This window comes from Oryctolagus cuniculus, chromosome 3 (assembly GCF_964237555.1).
Source record: "Oryctolagus cuniculus chromosome 3, mOryCun1.1, whole genome shotgun sequence".
In the NCBI taxonomy this organism is placed as follows: domain Eukaryota; kingdom Metazoa; phylum Chordata; class Mammalia; order Lagomorpha; family Leporidae; genus Oryctolagus; species Oryctolagus cuniculus.
This window is the reverse complement of record NC_091434.1, coordinates 41,410,668-41,436,357: the sequence shown is the minus strand read 5'-3', so window position 1 is coordinate 41,436,357 and position 25,690 is coordinate 41,410,668. Positions and strand designations below refer to the sequence as shown.

The 25,690-nt window shown below is 38.7% G+C and overlaps 1 long non-coding RNA gene across 6 annotated transcripts in view; it reads right to left on the bottom strand.

Moving 5' to 3' along the window:
- Positions 1-1,014: 1,014 nt before the first annotated feature.
- LOC103348808 (uncharacterized) overlaps positions 1,015-25,690 on the bottom strand; it is a 35,656-nt gene continuing 10,980 nt past the window's right edge. For 2 of the 6 annotated variants that reach the window (XR_011387171.1, XR_011387175.1), the window contains 3 exons: positions 12,396-12,513; positions 5,129-5,271; positions 1,015-1,328 (listed from right to left, as the gene is read on the bottom strand). This is a non-coding gene — a long non-coding RNA (uncharacterized lncRNA). The remainder of the gene's footprint in view (positions 1,329-5,128; positions 5,272-12,395; positions 12,514-25,690) is intronic. The other 4 variants (XR_011387173.1, XR_011387174.1, XR_011387172.1 and 1 more) reach the window with 3 other exon arrangements.

Below are 25,690 nucleotides of genomic sequence, written 5' to 3'. Positions count from 1 at the left end.
GTGTGCATGAGAACCCCTCCTTTATAACCTGCTGGCTTTATTTATCACTGCTCATTCTGGTTAGAGTTTAACAAAAGTGCCTCCAGTTTCATTCCGACAACTTTCATAGCACTAAGAGAAATCAAGGTAAAATGTCACTTTTGGGTCAAATCATTGGACCAAGCTCAGGAAATATATGCATAGGGGTGATATTTGCAACTTAGTTCTAACAACAGGGTATATCCACATTTTTAATTATAAAAGTATATCTCTTTGGCCGGCGCCGCGGCTCACTAGGCTAATCCTCCGCCTTGCGGCACCAGCACACCGGGTTCTAGTCCTGGTTGGGACGCCGGATTCTGTCCCGGTTGCCCCTCTTCCAGGCCAGCTCTCTGCTATGGCCCGGGAGTGCAGTGGAGGATGGCCCAGGTGCTTGGGCCCTGCACCCCATGGGAGACCAGGATAAGTACCTGGCTCCTGGCTTCTGATCAGTGCAATGCGCCGGCTGCAGCACGTCGGCCACAGTGGCCATTGGAGGGTGAACCAACGGCAAAGGAAGACCTTTCTCTCTGTCTCTCTCTCTCACTGTCCACTCTGCCTGTCAAAAAAAAAAAAAAAAAAAAAAGTATATCTCTTTTCCCTTTTGAATGAAAATCTTAGCCTTTGGGGAAAATAACTGAAAGTATCTTTAATGAAAATCAAAATAACAATGTAAATTATAATGCAAACAGTAGAGTTCCATGAATGATGTTCAAAGTTTTGCATGTAGTCCTAGCTGTGCTTTAAACGCACCCTACTGTTCAGTTGTATAGCAAGGTGAGGGAGGGTAGTGGCAGACATGTGCCCTGTGGAAGGAGCTCACTAATTGGTAGAACTGTTGATGCTTGGTGATAGTATAGAGCAGACCAACACTGAGTGATTTTTATTATTGTCCGTCAATCCTTTTTGGGAAGTGCATGTTTATTGTCTGATCCCTTCTTCTCCTACCCCCTGGATCCCTTCTTCCCCTCACCCCCATTCAGGACTGATTCCAGGTGTGAGCAACCAACTTTATTCTGGAGTCATTCATACATTCTCATGTAGTTTTGCCAAGTAAGGGCTTCCCTGGATAGCTCCTTCTATAGTTTCAGTTTTATTTTTCTCTGAAGTCCATTGGCATTTGTATAGATGACAGCTTAGAGTTCTTTGAAGGGGACTGCTTTCTGGCATTAGTCTTTTCCTGATGATAAATTCACCTCTTGAAAAAGGGTGAAGTCACAACCCGGTTCCACCTTGAGAAGATAGGGAAACGAGCAGCTCAGCATTCAAAATTTGGTACACGAGTTTCATTTCACCGCCATCTGGTTCATCTACAATGAGAAAATGTATATTTATAAGTGCAAGATTTATATATTTCAGTGCTGGCTCACACACAAAAGAAGAAAATCTGCTTCCTACTATTTAATTTCTAGTGATATTAGAACCATCGTATTTCTATGTATTCAAATATACAGCAACTTTTTAAAATCCTGTTCTGATATTAAAGCCGTTAAATTTGCCTTGTTTCTTTTTTCAAAACCACAAACTTTTTTTAACACTGTACATCATTCTTACTATGTATTATTATAATGAAGTTGGCAGATCCAAATGATTTCATCATTAGAGTTATATTAACAAAGAATTAAGTATAAATAAGGGCTTTTGAGTTACAATAAAGATATTCTCTTTTGACACTTATCATTAAAAGAAATATAATATTTTTATTTTAACTAATAACGTATGCACAAAATATATTAAAATTGTATATATGTGTATATATATTTTGGTTGAATTTTAGTTGAAGGTAGCTCTAGATAAAATCATTTTTTTCCAATGGATTTACCCTCATGTTTCTTAAATTCACATTTCTACAATCTACTTTTATATGCAGAAAAACTGGAGTCTATCAAGATTATAATTAAATGATAAATAAGACACATATCACTAAAATTCTCTACAGATTATATAATTAGTGGCTTCTGCTAAAACTAATTCATTAAAAAACAGCTTTTCTATGATGTGCGCAGTTATTGCTTGCAAGTTTGTATTTTGCAAAGCATTTTTTAAAAATTTTAGATATTTAGTTTTAAAATAGAAATTCAATTCCTTTGTGGGATCAAAATAAGCTATAACATCACCAACATTCTCACTTCTGCTTTTTGTGATAACTGTATTAAACTCCGCAGAGAAAAAAAACACTGAACAACGTTATTTTGAGTTGTTGGAAAACCACTACTTTTGACAGCTTTAGTGTACAATATATTTCATCAACCTGTGATATTTAAAAGCACAGGTTTGTGATTGACTACATAAGGAAGGGATTGTCGATTTGACTTCTGATTTTCTAGATTAGTTTGCTAATGGTAAAAACTCAAAATGCCCACTTTTTTCTTCCCGTCTGCCTTAGTCTCCTATTCATTTCTTATAATGGGGAGTGTTCTTTTAATCCTAAAGTTAATTTATTCTTTGAATCTGAATCTACTAGGGTCAGGTGGAAGAATTATTTATTTAGATACAGACAGAAGCAGAGAACACTGGGAGGAGAGAAGAAGTGAGAAAGGGAGGCGGGGCTAGAGGAAGAGAGGAGAGGACATCCAAGGAAATGTCTTTTCAGATACTTGTTAAAAGCCTGCGAAAAAGTAGAAACCATCTCAGAGAGAACTTTGACCTCCCTGTGTTTCACCCAGGTGTTTTGTTTTGTTTTGTTTTTACCCTCCATAGGGCACACTCTACAGACTTAGAACCTCCTGATAGCTCCCCAGAACTCCATTGTAGTTGGGATTTATGTCTCCCCCTCCTAGCTCAACTTTAAATTTTGAATAATTAGAAAGAATTCAAGTTGGGGTAACTCTGAAAAAGCCTAGATTACAAAAAGACAGGAGTGGAAGAATTGATTGTATTTAAGTGGATCCTATTCTGGAAGAAAGCTTGAGTTTATATTGACTGTAAGAATGCATCACGGGAAGCAACTCCAAAGAAATCTTGGAATGCTGAGTTTGATACAAATATCATGAATTTATTGAATGAAAAATTATTATCTTAAAAATGATTATCTTGAGCTTGCAGCATCATAAGAATGGCTGAATGAAACTGTTAGAAAAATATGCAATCAAAATTAGAACATGAATCTCTTAATTGGTATATGTGGAATAAGTAATATGACCTGTGGGGCCTGCAGCTGCTGTAGAACTGTGGCTTTTTTCTTAACTGTGCTAGTTGGTAAAGTCTGTGGTACATGCACACACGTTTTGGTAACTTAATATTTTGCTGAATGAATTGTAACAATGTAAATATTTCCCACCATTTACAAGTATTTTATGAAATCAGTTTTGGCTGAGCTGTGATATTCTATCAGAGGACACACAAAATAGTTCATTTAACTAATTGTCCAGATCTAAACCTTCAAGATTACTTCTATTTTTAATATTTTAAATAGTGTCTTCAGAAACATATTTATAGGTACATGACCATATATATAGATATGCTATATGTGTAAATCCCCAATAATTCACAGTTGGAATTTTTATAACTTTTTTACATTTTAGCAAAAGCATCTAAATCATAATATTAATATTTACTCTTTTTTATTTTCTATTTTTAAAAATCTCTTTGGTGAGTAGAATATGTTTTAAAGCCTAGAAAAGATAAAAGAAAACAAACCAGATTTTATGGTCTCAGGCCTTGATTGTATTATTCCATTCATATCATGCATATGGTACTAAAATCTATTTTCAAATCAGAATTAGACACTGATAATTAAGCCAATTTTAAGAAACACGAGGAATATTTTTTTCTATGAAGACCTCTTTCACATTTTCACTTATCCAAAGATTTCACTCTCACAGAATAGGTAAATACCAAATTGAAATCAAATATTCAAACCACATTAACAAAGAGAATTTTGAATCATCTCTTTGTTACAAGAACTATTTTCAGATATTTCATTACATTTACATTTCTGTTCACCTCTACAAAGACAAATTTATTTACTACATGAATTGATAGTCACACCACAATATGAATGTAAATTTACAAAAAAGTCTTTTTTTCTAAAGCATTTTGGATCTAAATTAAATATTAAAATTCATGCCCAGATTTTTTTCATAAAGCTGTCAACTTCTCCTTACCTTAAAAGTAAACTATGTGAGACAAGAAAAATAAAAGCTAGACAAAGAAACACCCAGCCAAGAATTCTGAATTGGAAGAATGACACACTGCTCCTCTATAGGGCTACAAATTGCATGGCTATAGTAACAGCAGCTACAACATAAAGACTTCTACCAGGTGCTGGTCATTTAATCTATGTTAATTATTTCTCCTGACACCTTGTCAAGGAGGCTATTATTATTACTTATAAATAAAGAGACTGAAGCACAGGATTCTTCCAACACTTTAACACCCCAAAGTACACCTACAAAAATTAGTGGTTTTCCAACAACTCCCATAGTAAGTCATCAAGGTCTATAGGATTCTAGAATGTGTGTACATCTGACTGCTCCCCACTGTGTTCCAACTTGAAATTGGTGTAAATCCAGAACTATTGGCTGGCCAGGGAAAAATGCTTTGAAACCCTCATTGTGTCTCGAACTCTCCATAATAAAAGACAAGTCTTCTGCTTTCCCTGTTACTAGGGAAGCAAGTGTAGATTGTGATGAAATTAATTAACTTAGAGACCACTAGAAATGTGCACATCTAATAGCTGCTCAGTGTGCTTTTTTTTTATTTTAAGGATTTGTTTATTTTATTTTAAAGTCAGAATTACAGACAGAAAGAAATAGAGAAATATTCCATCTGCTGGTTCATTCATTCCCCAGATGGCCACACCAACCAGGGCTGGGCCAGGCCAAAGGCTGGAGCCTGGAACTCCATTTGGACCTCCCACCTGGGTACCAGGGGCTCAAGTACTTGGGTCATCTTCTGTTGCTTTTCCCAGGCCATTAGCAGGGAGCTGGATCAGAAGTGGAACAGCTGGGCCTTGAACTGGTGTCCCTATGAGATACCAGTGTCACAGGTGGCGGCTTTACCCTCTACACCACAACGCTGGCCCCTCAATGTGCTTCTTGAGTAGGTAACTAACGTAACCCTGAAAGCTATCTGGGATGCAAAGGGGGCTGGCACTCGCCTCCCTCACCTAGGTCCCTTCACCACCACCCTCAGGTCCTCAGGTGCTGCCTCCCTTGCCAGGCCAGCTGTCATGGTGTGCCCCACCTGACCCCTCTGGATGCTGAAAGGATGACGAGCAGGCTCTCCTGGAGATCCGGTCTGTGGGAGAACCTGGGAAATAAAACCAGAACTTTTGTCATTAACTTTAAGCTATCTTATCTCTTATGTTACATTACAAGATTTTCTCTTTCTGGATGTTGAATTGCATTCTAAAAAGAAAGGTCTACCAGCTCACTTGGCTAATCCTCCCTGTTGCGCTGGCACACGGGGTTCTAGTCCCAGTTGGGGGCCGGATTCTGTCCCGGTTGCCCCTCTTCCAGGCCAGCTCTCTGCTGTGGCCCGGGAATGCAGTGGAGGATGGCCCAAGTGTTTGGGCCCTGCACCCGCATGGGAGACCAGGAGAAGCACCTGGCTCCTGGTTTCGGATCAGCACAGCGCGCCTGCCGCAGCGGCCATTTGGGGGGTGAGCCAAAAAGAAGGAAGACCTTTCTTTCTGTCTCTCTCTCTCTCTCACTGTCTAACTCTGCCTTTCAAAAAAAAAAAAAAAAAAAAAAAAAAAAAAGGTCCTCTTTTGCTACCTACACTAAGCTGTCATTTGGGGTAGAGACTGGCCTTCGGGGTGAGGGAAGTGATCCAAAGAGAAGGTTTGTGGAGTTGGGGTTAGAGACTGCTTTTTATAAACTGCTTTAAGCCAGACACCCAGTGCATATTCCCCAAACCATAACAAGGAATGATTGGGGCAGGAAAGTCCTCTTTTCCTAAACAGGTTGGTGGGTTGCCTATCAGGATCCAGTCTCACACTCATTTGCAAACAGGACTGTTCCTGTTGAGAAGGGAAAGATTGAAGAGGCGTTAATGCCTCATCCCAAAGCCTTCAGGGAGGGAGGAGGTAGGCTGGTACTGTGATTTTATTTAAGTTCTTTCCTCTCCAGATCTCTACAATGACTCAGAAAAATCCAGTCCCAATCAACCCATATTTGTAATTTCTTTTTCTCATTCTAATTATTCACTAAAACAAAACACTATATTCATCTGATACATTTAGTAATTTAGATAACTAAGATATGACTTAGTCCTAGAGGATGTTACCATTTAAACAAGAAAAAGAAATGCAAATAGGGAAATCAGTAATGCTTCAAAACTGTTGATTGATTAATGTGTGTTCTATTTTCCCTACGTTCTGATAGGTGAGCCTTGGAGTGTGTGCGGTTGGGAGAGTTCACTCCTTCGGGCTGTGATGTTTCTGTGACAAAGAGAAAGTCAGTATTCATCCTGTGGCCTTCAAAACAGGCTCTTGAAGGCACACAAGCTGGGAGAGCAGTGTGCTCTGCAGGCAGCGCCAGTACCTCTTCTTCCCTCCTTCCCCCCTCCCCTCCTCAGAGAGCCCCTAGAGTTTTTGCTGAACCCACAGCTGCTCACTGTGCAGGCTTTGATTCCCTGCTCTTCCTGTCTCTGTTTCTGAGTTTGGCATCTTCCCTTTGCTTCTTGGCCTCAATCGTTTCTACCTTGCTGTCCCAGCACGACAGTGTACACACAGCTGGACATCTTTCCCAAAGAATCTACTGCTTTCCTAAGATGTGCTTATTTATTTATTTATTTATTTGAAAACCAGAGGTGCAGAGATGAGAAAGAGAGAGAGAGAGAGAGAGAGAGAGAGAGAGATCTTCCATCCTCTCGTTTGTTCCCCAAATGTCCACACTGTCAGGGTTGGGCAAGGCCTCAGTCAGAAGCCTGTAACTCTGTACTAGTCTCCCACACAAGTGGCAGGGCCCACTGCTTTCCCAGGCTCATTAACAGGGAGCTGGATTGGAAGTGGAGCAACTGGGACTCGAACTGGTGCTCATATGCTCATATGAGATGCTGGTCACATTTGTTGGGAATTAACCTGTTATGCCACAACACCATCCCCAAGAATCCTCTTTTTGTCTTAGAAACTAAAGCTTATTAATTCCTTCTCCATAAAGTAGTCCAACCTCATCCTTTTCTTCAGTGAACCTACTCAAGATCCTAGTTCATATGTTCTGCACAGATAAGGGCTTAGACATGACATATAAGTTATTGCAGCTCAATAGGCTAATCCTCCGCCTGCGGCGCCAGCACCCCAGGTTCTGGTCCCGGTCGGGACGCCTGGTTGCTCCTCTTCCAGTCCAGCTCTGCTGTGGTCTGGGAGTGCAGTGGAAGATGGTCCTTGGGCCCTGCACCTGCATGGGAGACCAGGAGGAAGCACCTGGCTCCTGGCTTTGGATTGGTGCAGCGCGCCTGCCATAGTGGCCACTTGGGGGTGAACCAATGGAAAAAAGGAAGACCTTTCTCTCTGTCTCTGTCTCTCTCTCTCTCTCTCACACACTGTCTAACTCTGTCTGTCAAAAAATTTGAAGATTTATCATTACTGAATTAATAAAATCAGCAATCATCACTATCTTACTTAAATGATATCCTTAGTTGATATATCAAATTACTTAACTGGGTCTAATTTTACTAAGTTTGCTGACCAGTTTACCTTAATAAAAATATGTCTCTTGGGTCCAATGTTGTGGTGCAGTGGGTTAAGCCACCACCTGTGTTGCCAGCATCCCATATGGGTGCTGGTTTGTGTCCTGGCTGTTCCAAGTCCAATTCAGTTCCTTGCTATTGACCTGGTAAAGCAGCAGAAAATGGCCCAAGTGCTTGTCCCCCACCATCCATGTGGAAAACTCAGCGCTCCTGTCTTCAGCTTGCATCAGCTCCAGCCACTGTGGCCATCTAGGGAGGGAACCAGCAGATGGAAGACGTCTCCCTCTCTCTCTCTCTCTCTCACCTCTCTCTCTGTAACTGTGATTTTCAAATAAATAAATAAAATCTTAAAAATGTTAAAAATTAAATAGTCTGTCTCTAGGAAACAAAATTATATCAGAAATTGAACTTATGAAGCATATGTTACTAATAACATAATATGAACCATATTACTAAATGTGACAAAGCTGACATTAGCTGACAGGTACAAACTGAGTTAATTAAGTGTTAATAATAATAAATTGAAACTGTATTTAAATATGTGATCTAGTGAAACTTTCCTATCTGTAAAAATCTGTGTTCTTGCTGGTCTCAAAAGAGATAAATTTCTGTTGCTTAGGACAATGTAATAACTAATTCACGATGAGGGTTTCCTGTCCTCAGTCAGCAGTGGTATCCTCTGTATCATGTATCACATGTTCATTAACATTAACATACATGCTCATTAAACGTGTATCACAGTTCATTAACATAGTGAAGCATTGATTTATGATTCTAAAAATACAGAAAATATTCACATAACTCATAGAAAAAGTGAGAATATCTTAACTATTAAGAAAAGTATTGAGTGTGTGCATGTGTGTACATATTCTAGCATGAAATGCCGAAAGTAAATGATTTAGATACAGAGGCCATACTGGTGTACTTGCAGACTAATTCAGTCTACAGACATGAAATCATACTTTGTTTTGCCCATGGTGTTTTTTAAATTATTGCTAATGGGGCCAGGGTGAAGCCATGTACTCAGAACTCAATCCAGGTCTCTGATTTGGGTGGCAGGGACCCAGTGCTTGAGCCATCACCTGTTGACTTCCAGGAAGCTGGATTGAAGAGTGAAGCTGGGACTCGAACCCAGGCACTTGGATATGGGACACAGGCATCCAAGTACAACTTACTCATGGGTCAAACACCTATCCCCAGCTCATAGTGTTTTAAACAAGGGGCCACGTCAGGTAAAAAGTCTGGATTTTAAATTATATTTTGGAAAATGAGGCAACAGTGGGCATACCCACATAACAGAAATTGGTTATCTCTGAGTAGGAACTATCCTGTTAAATATATTACAGGCACTCCAATTCGCCATGACTTTCCCTAATAATACTCTATTCTAGCTCACTTCACTCATTTGTGCAACCTACCTGGCCCCTCTTCCCTGAAGATATGAGTGTTTCACTTCTGTTCCCAACATTCAAAGCAGGCCGGAACAGAAATGTATAAAGGATAATGAAGACCAGAGTATCCAATGAGTGTTTCATATATAAAAGGATTTAATCTTTGAATTTAAAGGTGACTTTAAATTGAAGGGATAATAAAAGGAGAAAGGAGTATTCTTAGTAAAGGAATATAAGATCAGTGAAGATATCTAGGCAGGAATGATCATTGAACCTGCACTTCAAATATTGGGTAGACAGATAAGAGAGAGGGAAGCAACACAATCAAAGTGCTAATGCACTGAACATGATAGGTAAGTAGGTGTTTGTAAAAAACTGGACCCAGAGGATCAGGTTGGTAGTGGTGGAGTAATTAGGTGTTAAGTAAGAAGAAAGTCCTAATTGGAGGTTTGTAGCCATGCAGAAGGAAGGACAGGCTACAGGTGAGATATTCTGGAGGACAAAGCCACTGCCCCTGAAAACCACTTTCCTAGCATCAGTTATAGGTCGAACAATTGTAGGTAGATGGCTACCCTGACTTTAAAATACTAGGTGTATTTGATTCATAAAATAGTTCAGTTTGGGGCCAGCACTGTGGCGCAGTGGATTAACGCTTTGGCCTGAAGTGCCAGCATCCCATGTGGGCGCCGGGTTCTAGTCCCTGCTGCTCCACTTCTGATCCAGCTTTCTACTATGGCCTGGGAAAGCAGTAGAAGATGGCCAAGTCCTTGGGTTTCTGAGCCCACATGGGAGACTTGGAGGAAGCTCCCAGCTCCTGGCTTCAGATCGGCGCAGCTCTGGCTGTTGAGGCCAATTGGGGAGTGAACCATTAAATGGAAGACCTCTCTTTCTGCCTCTCTTCTCTCTGTGTAACTCTTTCAAATAAATAAATAAATTTAAAAAAAAATAGTATTCAGTCCATCTTGCAATTAAATCTGTTTTTCATACTTTTTTGCCTTTTATTACTCTTCATTTAATTAAAATGATTTCTCTTTTGAAGTGTCCAAGCCCTTTTCTTTTATCATACCACATCATCTGCCCTGTATCTTGGTATTTGAGTAACTCATTAATGTTGTAATAGAAGATGACTTCTTTTTTGATAAATTTATTTTATTTATTTGAAAGGCAGACTCAGAGAGAGAAAGAGAGAGAGAGAGAGAGATCTTACATCAGCTGGTTTACTCCCTAAATGATTACAATGACAAAGGCTTGGCTAGACCAAAGCCAGGATCCAGGATCATCGTCCATGTCTCCCATGTGAGTGCAGGGGCCCAAGCACGTGAGCCATCTTCACATCAGCAGGGAGCTTGATAGGAAGTGGAGCAGCAGAGACTCAAGTCGGTGCCTGTATGGGATGCTGGCATTGCAAGAGGCAACTTTACTTTAAAGATGCAACTCTTCCATAAGGGATAATGGACACGAAGGTGGTACTTAGAAAAATTAAATATGATGTTTTAAATTGATAAATTATCAGCTGGCTAAAATGACCTGATAGATATTTTGAGTTATGAAAGATCTTAGTTATTAATCCCCTTATTTCTTTTTTTAAAGTATTTATTTATTTTGAAAGTCAGAGTTATGGAAACAGGGAGAGACAGAGATCTTTCATCCAGTGCTTCACAACCAAAGTGCCGCAATAGCCAGTGCTGGGCCAGGCTGAATCCAGGAGCCAAGAGCTTCATTTGGGTCTCCTACATAGGTGGCAGGGGCACAAGCTCTTGAGCCATCCTTTGCTGCTCTTCCCAGGTCACTAACAGAGAGCTGGATCAGAAGTGGAGCAGCCAGGGCATGAATTGGCACCCATATGAGATGCTGGCATCATAGGCAGTCCTTTGCCCACTATGCCACAACGCTGGCCCCCAATGTCCTCATTTTCTAACTTGACCAAGAGACTGGGGCCCAGTTAGTACAAGTGATGTAAGAAACCACTGGTACTTCTAAAAAAAGGCTGCTTGTGAACAAAGCAAAAGCTCTTTCATTTCAATTAGATCCCAGGAATTTGGTAAATTATCCCCTCCTCAAATGTGCTCTGATTCTCTGCATGCCCATCCATTTATTAACTCCTCAGAGTTAATAATAGCCTCCCCATAATACTCAGAATTGCTGAAAATTGGTGCTTCTCATGCTACTTAGTTGTTGGAAGGTGGAGAAAATTCACCTGCAGAGTGATGATGCAGAACACTTTTATGAGCTATCAAAGAGGTGGTTTGCTGCCAAGATCCCCGGGCATTTCTTTAAAGCTGCATGTGTGTCTAAACATGTCACTATTTCAGATTTAGTGATATTAAGTCTTAACTTCAGGTATTCTCTGTTTATTTTACTTTACTGAGATTTCTTTTCTGGAGGAATGATGCAGAAAGTTTAATAAGATTACCCCTCTAAGCAAGCCTCGAGTTAAGCAGTGTCCCTGATTCAAGGTCTGGTTCAAGGACCTGCTCCATCTGTTGCCTGGCTCAGATGTCTCTAGCTAAGGCATGGGTTTTATCCTCCCTAAGATTTATATGTATTTTAACCCACATATTAATTAAAATGCCTTCTACCTGAATTGAAATATTGCAGTATCAACACATTATCTAATAAAACAATTTATACACAAAGACGATTTTATTCTCTCATTTCAGAAGATCCGCCTCTAAATTTTAATGACTTGATTGGATGTTGGCCAGAGTGACTCTCACTCCACAGATACCATAAATCCAGATCTTTTCAGGATGATTTCACTAGATGTTGATGGTATCTATGCCAACAACTCTAAGCTAAAACAAAGTACCAGTCTATGATGATTCCTCTAAAAGTAAAAACAAATTTGTGTGTAGCTTATGACAATATACTCATGGATCTAGCCTAATGTGTTTATACAATAAACTGACTAAATTATGATAAGTTATATTTTCTATCTACTAGGAAAAATCACAAATTTAACATTGACAGCAGCTTCTCAATCAAAGGAGAAAACATGCAAAGTATGAATAACATTATTCAATATATAGATATGTAACTATAACATGAAATATCTTAATATTAGCAACAACTTCCAGAAAAAAGTATGAATTAATTTTATTCTGTGATGTATTTCAGCGTCTTCATGAAAAATCCCCAAAGTGAGTTACTTTAAGGTTAAACACCATTAATACTTTATATTAAAAATGACCTACTAGGGGCAGTGGGTATTTGCCTTAATGGTTAGGATGCCACTTGTGATATCCACATTGGAGTGCCTGAGTTTGAGCCTGGTGTGACCCTGTTTCCACCTTCCTTCTCTTACACACCTTTGGAGGCATTAGGGCATAACTTGGTTACTTGAGTCCCTACCATCCATGTGGGAGAGCTGGATTGAGTTCCGCACTTCCAATTTTCACCTGGTCTTGGATTTCGTGGACATTTGAGGAGTAGATTGGCAACTGGGAGCTCCCTGTTTCTCTCTCTCCAACTTCAAACAGAAAAAATAAATAAATGATTTTTAAGTGACTTAGTAATATATATCCCTTGCCTAGTAGATTAGGATAGAGTCAAGGAGTTGGATATTCATTGAAATCCTTTCATAAGGGAAATTTTCCAACCACAAAAATGGGCAGCTTTTTTGTTTGTGAAGTTGCCATTGCACATGAAACAATTTTGAAAAATGAGGAACAAGAAATCCTTTCAATGGAGCATATCAATCTTGTCTTTTGAACCTCATTTCTAATACACTGTCATTCCCTAGTTCTAAAATGCCAGTCATGTTAACATTTTTAAAAATCTGCAATATGAATCCTTTGTGAGTATAAATCCAAAAAGTTAGAAGTTACATTCATGTTGCAGCATATATCAGTACTTAATTCATGTTATGGCTCAGTAATGTTTCATTGCATGGATATGCCATGTATTGTTCACCCATTCATCATTTGATGGAGATTCTGGTTTGTTTCCATCTTTTGACTATTGTGAATAAAGTAACAATGAGCATTTGTGTACAAAGTCTTGAATACCTGTTTTCATTTCTCTTGGAGATTTTATACACACACACACACACACACACACACACACACACACAAACCTGGGAGTAGAATTGCTTGGTGAGATGGTCACTGCATGTCGAACCTTTTGAGGAACTACTGGGTTCTAATGTGGCTTCATGATTTTACATTTCTGCTACAATGCTATAATATGAAGGAAGACTGAAAAATCTAGGAAAAAAGTAATCATTCCATGTTGAGTGAAAGAATACAGCTACAAAGAACCCTGTATTGTGTAATTCCATGTATAAGAAGTGCTCAGAATAAGCAACTCTGTAGCAGAGACAGGAAGTAGATAGTTTTCTGGTTCTCAGGGGACTGGGAGGAAATGGGAGTAAATGCTGTTGGGTATAGGATTCCTTTCTGAGGTGATGAAAATATTATAAAATTGATTATAGTGATGGTTGCACAATTTATGAATATACTAAAAACCACCAAGTTATACACTGTGAATGTGTATATTATATGGTATATGAATTATATTTCAATAAATCTGTTAAGTTAAAAAAATAAATTGTATTAAAATTTCTATCAGAACAAAAGTGAGCTTCTTTGGAAAACATTCTCATCACATTTCTCCCTATATTGTTGTTTTAATTTTAGTTTCTCAAGACATTAATAATACTGAGATTCTTTTCTTATAGTAGTGTTTATTTTCCCTAAATCATCCTTGGCTCCATCTATTACTGAAATATTAGCTCTCTGACCAGACCATATAAAATAACATTCAACCCACTCACTCATTTTCTGTTCTTACATTTCTTGAGATTTTAATAACGTTTTTGACATCTTGTGGGTATATTTGTAAGATCTCTCTGTTGGATTATCAGCAGTTACATTGGAAACTGAGCTCAGTGAAAGCTGGGTGCCCATTGCCCAGTGTCTGCCACATATTAGGTGCAAAGTAAATATATTTTGCATAAATTTGATGAATTACTGAACTTCTAAAGAAAATCGAATTTCATATTTAGAACACTGGTTCTTCCAATATTTTTCTTCCACATCAGGGTAGAATGATATATATGTGGAAATATAAACTCTTAAGCATTTTTTTTTTCAAATCAATCCATCACATCATCCCCTTGAGATTTATCCCACTGCATGGAGTTTCCATGGCACAAGTTGAGGAGGGTGAAGGAATAGGAGTCAATGTAGTCCATAAAAAGATGAGACCAACTAAATCAGAGCATAAGAGAATAATGATAATGACAATAAATCACTTATGATAAATTCAAGCAACATTTACTTTTGGCAGGAAACTTTGTGCCATGAATTAATCTGGTATTTCCTTTATTTATGATAAAACAAAAGTGACATTGCACTTTGTCATGAAAGAATGCTTTAAGTGATGCTTTTAAAAATATACACAATGTGCTTGAAACAACTCCTTCCTGATTTATGTTTGTAGATGTTGCTGTGCACATACTGGGGTAGTTGATAAAAAAAGATTTGTGGTCAGCAACCAAGTGAATAAGATATATCCCTCATTAGATTAGAACTCTCACTTCCAATTTTTTTCGTAACAAGTATAATTTCTTTACATCTGTGGAGATAGTCATGCTAAACTGTCAATGGAACAAAATTCAGATGACTTAAGATCTGTAATATACTATAATCATATGTGTCATGCTGGGAAACAACTCTTTTATGGGAATTTGAGGGATTTTTCTTTCTGTTCCACATTATTTTTAAATATTTAAGACTACATAATTTTAGGCCAACAGTACCTTGCCATTTTTTTTTTGTATTTTTGGGTTTGACACAGAAAAATATTGAATATTATATACATAAGACCAAAAAGAAGGGGAAAAAGATGAAGTAGGTATTTGATTTAATTCCATAACCTTCTGCCCCCAGGTTATAGACTCTAAAGAAAGCTAGCTGAAGACTTGGAGAAAGGAAAGAGAATTCATTGTTGTCAGGCTGTACCTTGTGTAAGACCAGATACTGTCCTGAAATAAAGTCAGTTTGGGCTGACACAGGTCCTATTCCGTTGTGCTCACAACACTCTCACTCCCTGGGTCAGGCCCTTAACCCAGTGTTTGGTATGGGTTAATCCTCCACATCGTTGTGATGCTGGAGTAGTAAGTATCTTATCTTCATCCAAGCCATTGTAAATACTGGAACACATATAGCAGGATTATTCATTTTCCCTTTATTAGCTGTGTTACCTTGGGCGAGTCAATAGCCATCCTGGAAAAGGTTTTCTTATCTGTAAAATAAGCTAGAATTCTGACTTCAAACTACTGTCCAGGAAATATAAAAGGAAAGAAGGGATAGAATAAGCTGATATGGTTCTGATTTTTCTGCTTTCTTGAGGGGCAGATCTTCTTTGGTTTGTTTTACACATCAAAATTTTGTGTAATAAAGGAATCTCAAAATTAATACATGTTTGCAAAATTTTTGGGCTAAATAATAATTAAGGCTCTTTCTATTCTAACTTATGATATTATTTTAAAGCATATTTCTGATCTTAGGCGACACAAGAAGAAAAATTGTAAATAATTGAAAGCACTCTGGGGGTAATATTATGCAGCGGTTTTCCAAACATTGCTGTTATTAAACAAAAGTCAATATACCTTTAAAAAAGAACTAAAATTAATATGTACAATGTAACATTAAGAAAAACTTATGAGTTTTAAAGAAAAGTTCAATATATGTAATGTGTAACATAAAGAGAGAAAGAGGGAGAGAAAAACCTGGAAACAAAACCCACAAAATTACAAGTTTATTTTTCAAAGCATGGCATTTTAAAATCATTTATATAGACGATAACATAAATAATGAGTTATATAAGCAGAATCAGTCTCAACTTATATTTGCTTCAGTTGCTTTCTATTCTCAGAAATTATTTTAGCAGATATACTTAACATTTGTTGAGTATATACATAAACACTAAGATTTTAAGAATAACTTATTTTAATGATTAATCTTTAGAAAACTGAATAAAAGAAAAATTTTCATTGGTATTAATAGGCAAATAAGAAATATTACGTATAGTTTTTAAAAAAACACAACTCTAGAACTTCAAAGCAAAGAAATTCTTTCTATAGTCCAGCCAAAAAAATGATATATAATATACTCATTAATATGTCTTCAAATCCAACCTAATATTTTAACATTGTTTCTAATAAGCTGGTTTTTTTTTTTTTTTTCAAATCATTCTGGCTTTTAAAGTAATCACTATTCAAGCTCTGATGAGCAGTAGAGCCAAAAAGCATTGTTTTAGTTTTTGCTGCTTTTAAAACCAGTTTGTTTTCCTGGAACCAGTCTGCCAAAGTCTTTTTGCAGTTCAGTAGTTAAGTGAGAAACAGATTTGCCATTAAAATGCACAGTCGTGCCATCTGCATAAAGATGTATAGAGCAGTAATGACATATCCATGTTAAATCATTAATAAAAAGAGAAAAGAGGAACGGGCCCATGACTGACACTGTTGCTTAATAACTGGAAGGAGAAGGAGAGGAAGAGACAGCCCTGTGAACAGTAACAGATTGATGTCTGTCGGAGCCATTTCTTATCTTTTGACAGCATTTGGGTTGGAGCCCATGCTCCCTACCTTCTGTAGTCAAAGCCCACGGTTCACTAGGCCAAAGCAGTTTGAGAAATTAATAACAGCCATCACTTAATTCAGAATCCCCTTCAAGAATGTATTCATTAATATTGGGTTGTCATGCGCTGACACATGAAGCCTTGGCAAATTCCTTGAAGGTTTTTCATATGTGGAACTCATGTGTTTCCAGAATCAGCCTCTTTGAACCTTCTGTATACTTATTATCAGGATTCACTCCAGATACGAGTGGGCTTTACTCTGTGATTTCTGATGTTATTTCCTACTGAAGAGACAGAGTTTCTGGCAATGCCAGAGCTGGTCATGAATTAATTAATAATTGGTACCTAGTGTAAATTTTCCAAATTTCACAAATCTCTTCAGGAAGAACAACAAAGCAAAGAAATGAATGCTGCCTACTCTTGGTTATAACGTTCTAACTTTGATCCTTTCCTTTCTGGTGTCAAAGTTGGTAAGCAATATTTGTTTCAATATAATGTAGGACGTTCTAGAAGAACTGGGGCTGTGACTCCTCCGGCCCCCAGGAACAAGTAAGTTAAAATTAACTCTCAATGTATAAGAAAAAAAATTATAATCCATGCATCAACAAATATATAGAGGAATTCACAACTAATTTTGGCTTTATTTCAGTAGTGATATAAATCTACAGCAGTCCAGAATCTATGGGAATAAGTAGATTTAGATGCTGCTAATCTGGGAAGATGGACAAAAGACATAAATTTTGGAAATGCTCATTTCTTATTTTGATAGTACCAACTCACCGTATCCCCTGGTTACTAATAAGTGGTCATTGTTGGGAGTTCATATTCAGTGAAACACAAGGGAAATAGAACACATTTCCCCCCTGCATTTATAAACATTTCCTCTGGGACATAGCCATGTGCTAGGGGAAAGACCACAGAGTTGTGGGCCAAGGAATCCAACTCTCCGCCCTCTTGGGGATTAAGTTGGATGACACCAAGCCCATCAGCCTCCTCTGCTTCAGATTTTCCTCCTGTAAACTGAGGTCCTTTCTGGGCTTTTCACTCTAGAATGCTACCATGATAACTGTCTTAGCAGTTGTGTGGATGATCATTGTCAGAGCTTTATAAACACTTGTCTGTGGGCTTCTTCCAAGGTCAAAGCACAACTATCGGTACAAGGAAACAACCAGGCTCTCTTTCTTCAAATGTTTACTGTGAAAGAAAGCCCCGTTATGTGCCAGGAATTGTGCTTGGCTTAGCAGAACGTGAAGAGCAAAACACCCTAGTTCCTACCTTTATGGAGCTTTTAGTTTAGTGAGGGACATTTTAAAAAGGGAAGAGTTAAATGTCTAATATTTAATTAAATTAACTGATTTGGGAAAGGGTACAAGGTGCCAAGAGGAGCTTAACTTGGGCTGGAGTTTTAAGGAAGCCTTCAAGGCGAATCTCTCTCTGAGCTGAGATGTATAGACAGGAGTTCATTAGCTATTGTGTGATGGAATTCAGGGTAGAGACTGCCAAAATGGGCAGGGCAAAGAAAATACAAAGTGCAAAGCTTACTGAAAGTAAAATGGTGTCTTTCCCCTGAGAGGAGGGGAGCAGCAGAGGCTCAGAGGTTAGACAGGGGCCACATCAGACGCGGGCTTATAGTTGCCTACAATGCCTAGTTGCTGAGAAATAGTTCCTAGAAACATTCCTAGGGTCTCATTAGACACTCTTCAGTTTCTGTGTTGGATTCATTTTACTCTGAGGAATCCTAATGAAGGCACTGCTTGCTGATCAGCATGTGAGTGCAATCTACAGAAAGTACATGGAATACACATATTGTTAAAAACTACACGTGGATTTTTTGTATTAAAATAAGCATCTTTTAGAGAGTTTCTTGATTGCTATGACTGAAATAATAAAAACAAAACATGAGGTTCTCTGAGTCAATCATGCTTAACTGAATTGCATTTCCAAAAACAAATTCCAATCAACAAAATTTTTTGATCAGAACAATTCTAAGCTATAGAATTTTCTTTCTTTTATTATTTTATTTGGCTGGAAGGAAGACCAAAAATACATTCCCATAAACTCTGTAGGTTTCACATTCTGTAAGACTAGACTTATTACTCCAAATTGAGTCTACAGACCAGCGACATCAGCATCACTGGGAAAGAGGCAGAATCTCAGGTCCCACCTGATACCCAGTGAATCTAAACTGGCATTTTATCAGGATTTTCAAGGGGATTTTGATATGCATGAAAGTTTAGGAAGTGCTGCTTTAGGTCCTGCAAAAATTTAATTCAAGATAATCTTTAAATTAAATATCTACAGTAAATTTAAAGCTAGCTTCCTTGTAGTTAATTGCCATTTTAATGTTAAAATGTCTTTAACACTTTCATAAATTCAAATTTAATTATTGTTACAGAAAATGCTTCACTAGGAAACAATTACTCTAGGCATGGTGCCAAAAGTTTCAAGGTTTAAAAATTACTCAAAACATAACAAAATATTTTGAACATATACATATTTCCTTGTAGGGCAGAAATAACCATACTAAATATCTGTTATCGATTACTGAAATTTCCTGTAAACAAACAATGTTCATAATAGTTAATGATAAAGTAGCAACTCCATGGGATGCTCTTGGTACCAAAATCACTGTTAAATGATGGTTTAGTCCTTAAGGCCCTTATAGTCAAAATCTAGAACTATTTATGGGATTCACATTTGAAATTTCCAAGAGTATTTGGACTTCTTTAGAACTCCAGTTTACATAACAAAAACACGTTCTGAACAATTTATTTAACTAAATTTGGAGTTAGAAGCTCTCAATGGATGTATGAATCATGGGAGCCTTGCCAGATGTTTTGGAGTGTGGAATTCAAAATGCATTAGCAGCATGGCATGTCATGAAGTTTGATGCAAAACATTTCTTCTCCCTTTCCAAAAGCCTTGTTTAGTTTCATTGTAAGGCATGAACTATGGTGACAGTTCATAGCTCTAGGGAAACATCCAAAACCCGTAAGTAGTATCTACCCAGACAGTGGAAATATGAGGCAATTATCTACAGAATCAATGCCATAAAACAGCCTGCCCACCCAGCCGTATGCAGATAACCAAGTCCAAAGTGGGTATTTACCTGTTAGGCTTATTTCGTTTTTTTAATGCCTAATGTTCTATGGAAGAGCTCCCATGTCTTGCTCCAGTCCTATCCCCCCTCAACCTCCCAAGAGTGGTTGAGACTGAATCCCTCTACTTTCTCTGGAACACAGTGGTACCACGTAGCCCTTCTTTTTCATATCCATCTCCTCTAAAACTTTCTTGTCATGCTACAAACTTTACCAGTATTTAATAGCATCAGATTTGACACAAGTTGTTGTCTGTGAACAGATGTGCAAGTTGAAAGATGTCCTCTCACACATCTAAAAATGAAATGCACCCAATTATCTTCTCCTGACTCTGTTGTCCCCTAAAGAGTCTAACTGTTGGGAGCCTGAACTGTGGCACAGTGGGTTAAGCTGCCCCTTCTACACTAGCATCCCAAAGGGCAAAGGTTGGAGATCTACCTGTTCCACTTCTGATCCGCCTCCCTGCTAATGGCCTGGGAAAGCAGTAGAAGATGGTCCAAGTGTTTAGGCCCCTGTACCCATATGGGAGAGCCAGAAGCTCCTGTCTCCTGGTTTCCATCTGGCCCAGCCCAGGCTATTGCAGCCAACTAGGGAGAGAACCAGCAGGTAGAAGATCTCTTTCTCTCTCTCTCTCATTCTCTCTCTCTCTCTCTCTCTCTCTCTCTCTCTCTCTCTCCTCTCTCTGTAATTCTACTTTTCAAATAAATACAAATAAATATTGTGTTGCAAGTCTAATTGTCTTTGGCTTTCCCTCTTCTCTTAGAATTATATTTCTTGCAAGAGAAATTAACACTCTTCAGTTCCTGTTGCCTCCTTAACCAGTCCTCAAAATTCAACAGCAACAGTTGGTAGCAACATCTCCTGTTACTTTGTTAATGCAGAGTTCAAGAACTAGTTTTTCTTTCCCTTTATTTCTCACCTCTCCTCAGCATTCTGAAGTCTGTAGCCTCTTTGAAGTTCTGTTTCCTCCTTCCTCAGATCTAAGATTCCACTCCTCCCAATGACTTCTCCTAGTACATTTCCACAATTGGGCTTTTCAACTCAGTCTCTGATTCCTTTTCACCTCCTAATGGCTTTTCTTGGCACTAGCCTTAACTCAGATCATTTCACATGGCTCTGAGAAGCATCATCCTTAAAAAATGATTCCCTTCTACCTAAAAATCTCCTCATGCTCCATTACTTAGGAACAAAGATACCTCCTTCATTTAAAGCATGAATTATTACAAATAATGATTTATAAATATCAAAATGCTTTGGTCAGTGTAAGTCATACTTAAGTAGCAATGTTGAAAAAAAGAGTAATCTCGAAAGGTAATCCTGGCATTTATGGAGCTTAAATGCTTTAGGCATTGTGCTAATTACTACAAATGCAATTTTAAAAAATGTGTCACAATAGTTCTATAATGTATTCTAATCATTATCTTCATTTACTGACCATAAGACTCAGGACAATGCCTTGGTTATAATCACACAGAGAACAAGGGGTAGATTAAAGATATGAAAACTAGGTAGCCGTAACTTCAGATTCTTTGCTGGAAGCCAGACTTTACATGGCCTTCTGCTATGACATGTTCAGTTACTCCAATATTGTGGTGGGTATTGCAGTTCAGGGGTGACTATGTCACCTGGCACACTTGCATCCTATGCTGGAGTGATTCTGCTCTCAATTCCCACTTCCTGCCAATACACACCCTAGGAGGCAGGTGATTGCCCAACTAATTGGGTTCCTGTCAATCACATGGGAGACCTGGATTGAGTTCCAAGCTTCTGGATTCAGCATGACTCACTCCTGCATTTGTGGAGTAAACTTGCAGATGAATCTCTCCCTCTCTCTCTCTTTCTCTCTCTCTTTCCCCCTCCATACCCCTAAAATAAAAATAATTGCAAACAGAAAGTCTAGTATTTCTTTTTTTTAACTTTTTTTTTAATGAATATGAATTTCCAAAGTACGACTTACGGATTACAATGGCTTCCCCCCCATACTGTCCCTCCCACCCACAACCCTCCCACCTCCCACTCCCTCTCCCCTTCCATTCACATCAAGATCCATTTTCAATTATCTTAACATACAGAAGATCAGCCTAGCACACATTAAGTAAGGATTTCACAGTTTGCTCCCACACAGAAACATAAAGTGAAAAATAATAGATGATTTTTTTAAATGATGATGAAATCAGAGCAGACCTATTGTCATGTTTAATCCCAGTGAGAGTCAAGTTGGGAATTGATTTTTTTTTTTTTTACAGAAGATCAGTTTAGTATGCATTAAGTAAAGATTTCAACAGTCTGCACCCCCATAGAAACACAAGGTGAAATATATTGTTTGAGTACTCGTTATAGCATTAAATCCCAATGTACAGCACATTAAGGACAGAGATCCTACATGAGGAGTAAGTGCACAGTGACTCCTGTTGTTGACTTTACCAATTGACACTCCTGTTTATGGCATCAGTAATCTCCCTATGCTCCAGTCATGAGTTTCCAAGGCTATGGAAGCCCTCTGAGTTCTCCGACTCTTATCTTGTTTAGACAAGGTCATAGTCAAAGTGGAGGTTCTCTCCTCCCTTCAGAGGAAGGTACCTCCTTCTTTGAAGACCTGTTCAGAAAGTCTAGTATTTCTAACAATGCCACCCTTACACCATAGGAAGAGGAGCCCCTGCTGGGCTCCACTGCCAGTCTGGCTCTGACCCTTGTCACCTTGGTGAGAAGTCTGCCCAGGGGATGTTGCAAACAGGGTGTGCAACACAAAGCACATATCCTCTCTTCCAAGAGTGCTTGGGGTATCTGGAGCTAGACTCAACCTCCTGAAAGACTCTGTGCAGATTTCCAGGGCATGCATAGGCTTCTTTCCTGGGTCTACCAACCTGCATGAATACCATAGTGTCAGAGTCCAAACCTCTAACCCCAGGCATTGCCAAGTATAGGTTGGGTTCCCACAAAAGTGCACTGCAAGTCTCAAGTAGGGCACAGCATTGGGGCTGGAAAGCAAAAGGAAGATGATAACAGCCCAGGGTTGGGCTGGTGATCTCGCTCTACCACATTCTGGTACACAAATCCAAGGCATGGAAGGATCCTAAAATCTGCTCTTTCATGCGATTGACAGATTTTCCAAAGTAGGAGGAGAGAGAATATTTTTATGTAGCTGGTTAGCTTGATTTAAAACTTTTAAATATTTATACCTATGGTTTATGGACCTCAACTGTCTGTTCCAGGCCTCACACTTGTTAGGCGTGACCCTGGTTGTTGAGTTTTTCTCCAGTATTTTTTCTATTTGAAGCTTCAGGAAACAGAACATCACCATCCATTTGTTTTTTTCATATATAAAACAATATTATGTAATATAGAGAAGTTTTCTTTTTAACGTAGTATATACAGGAGTCACCTGGAACCATAATTGTCAAAGCTGAATGTTCTTAGAAATATCAGAGATTCCTGTGAAACTGCAGAAACTGACTTGGCAGGTGAAAGGTAGGGCCTGAGGGTCTGAATTTGTTTTTGACCACATTTTCAGCCTCAAGGACCTATAGTATTTGTTGAAAATACAAAATCATAGGCATCAACGTCAGAAAGACTGATTAAGGGTCCAAATGGGACCCAGATGGTGAGCAAAACGGGCATTTTTGAGGAGGAACCCAGGTGATGCTGCTAAGGTGGTCTGTAGCCCACATTTTGAGGACAAATGCTGTGGAGCATGCTTCTCAAACTTGGATGTGCATGTGGGCTGCTGGGCACTGTGTGAAAATGCAGGCTCTTGATTCAGTTAGACATTGCATTTCTTAGGCCCCCAGGGGATGCCTGCGCAGCAGACTTGCCCATCACACTGTGCATGGAGGTTTCGGGAGATCATCTTGGAGTGTTTATTGCATGACTATACTGGATACAGCTTATTTAAATTGTAAAATAAGGGGTTAAGAAGGTGGTCTCAGCTATAATGTCTATAGACAGCTTTTTCAATCCTTTTTGCAAGCTTCATGCAGATAATCTACAAGGCCTTTATGTGAAAGCAGAACTCTCTTTGGTGAGTTCCTATTCAGTTATCTGGGAAGCTGGTAAGTCAGGTGAACAATTTCAGAGTGCAAAGGTAAAATGAGAGTAGAATTCTATGAAAACATTTTAGAGCAGCCTAGCCAGACGGGGGGTGGGAAGAATGGCTTGGGGAGGGAATACGAGTCTACTATTTATGCCCTTAACTTTAGGGACCTCTTCCCACAGCACACCAAAACTCTTGAGATATGCAGTGTTCTTAAATGACAGAAAAAATCATGAATGAAGGTGACAGAGTTGTTTCACAGGATTAATGATCACAGTTGAACTGTCTGGCATTTATTATTTACAGTATTTCTCACATTTATTTTTGGCACAATTGTATGTGAGTAGATTCCATCCAATGTGCAGGAAAGGAACTTTGGAATTGAATTTATCTCTTGCAAGCTAAAATGTTCACTGATTTATAAATGTACAATGGGATAAGATTCAATGAGCCTTGATGAGACAAAACTGAAATAATTCAGAATCAGGAGCCTGAAATATTATAGGCAGTTTGCTCATCTCTGAAATCTCATATTGTTATTTAAATTCCTCTAAGTTCATTAATCCCATTTAATAGCTGCTGATGCAAATCCACTTGTACTTTTGGGAAGAGAAAAATAATGGGCCATAATGCCCTAGTACCACAGAAAATAATACAATTATTTTTACTTTGTAAGTGGTAACAATTGAAGAGTTAGAGATTTTGAGATGCTATAACTACAAATTTAGCAAAAAGTAGGCATTTAATGATAGAGTTCACTTTGGTGGTTTAGGTTTTATTTTGAATGTTTGTTTTGTCTTAAAAGCACTAATGCTGAAATGTTGTCTCAAATCTTTATTTTCAAATCACTTATTATATTACCCTAAATTATGGGGTGCAGGAAAGGCCAGATTTAAAAGAAAGGACACTTTACTGTCTCATTTTTCTATAAATAACATGACACTTTATGAAATAAGAATTATCATGAAAGTTTCTCTTTTTCTTCCCATCACTCCATTTGCAAGTAAGCACTGAGTGAATGGCCTTCCTCCAAGGAGCTCAGTGGATCAGTCCAAATATAGCATATAATGGGTAGAGGTTGACTGTAGGAAGTCTGAGAAAAATGGCAATCTATAATTTCACCACAATTATAATGTTTCCCTTAAATAATAGTTATGTCTAAGGGGTGAGTGCTAACAAATACCTTTTAAAGATGCTTCTGTTACTTTCATTGTTGGATGCTTGGGCATTCTCTGCAGATGCCCTGAGAAGCAGTGAAAGACCCGTGACGCTGACCCAGGGTGGTTTGGAGGTGGAGGGTTGCAATCAAGCAGAGGCCCTCAGCCCATTGCGGAGGGTGGAGAGCGTTTTTATCTAGAAGGCCTGGCTGTGCCACATGTACAGGAAGCAAACGTAGCCAAGTTAAGGGACTCTCTGTCAGGATTGACCAGGCCACCATCAAGGCCCCACAGAGGAGAAAACGGTGTTGATCTCAGTTGGGATGTCTCCGAGAAAACCCTTCGTTTTTTCTAGTTTCTTAATAACTAAGAATGCTACAACATAGGGGATTTAGGTGTAAATCCTGATTTGTCTGTTTTATACCCAGCCTCTGCAAGAGGAAGATGTATGAGTAAAGCTAAGTCCTGGATAAAGAACTGCAGGGCCATAAAGACAGCTGTGTGGGGATATCTTAGAAGGAATATGGTTCTGGTCCCAAGAATCAAAACAAAGCAGGTGAGTGGTAATTAGAACGGAAATCGTCAAGTAGCGGACACATCGTTTACAGGCAGCGGGACCTAGGTTTGTCCAATATCTTGGGGACAAAGGAAAGTCTGGCTGAAGGGAACACCCTCCCTGGGATTACTTGGGGAAGGGCACAGTAGAACACAGACAACTGTCCTGGGTAGATTTATTGGTATATTTCAGGAGAGTCCTCTGTCCCCACTGTCACACAC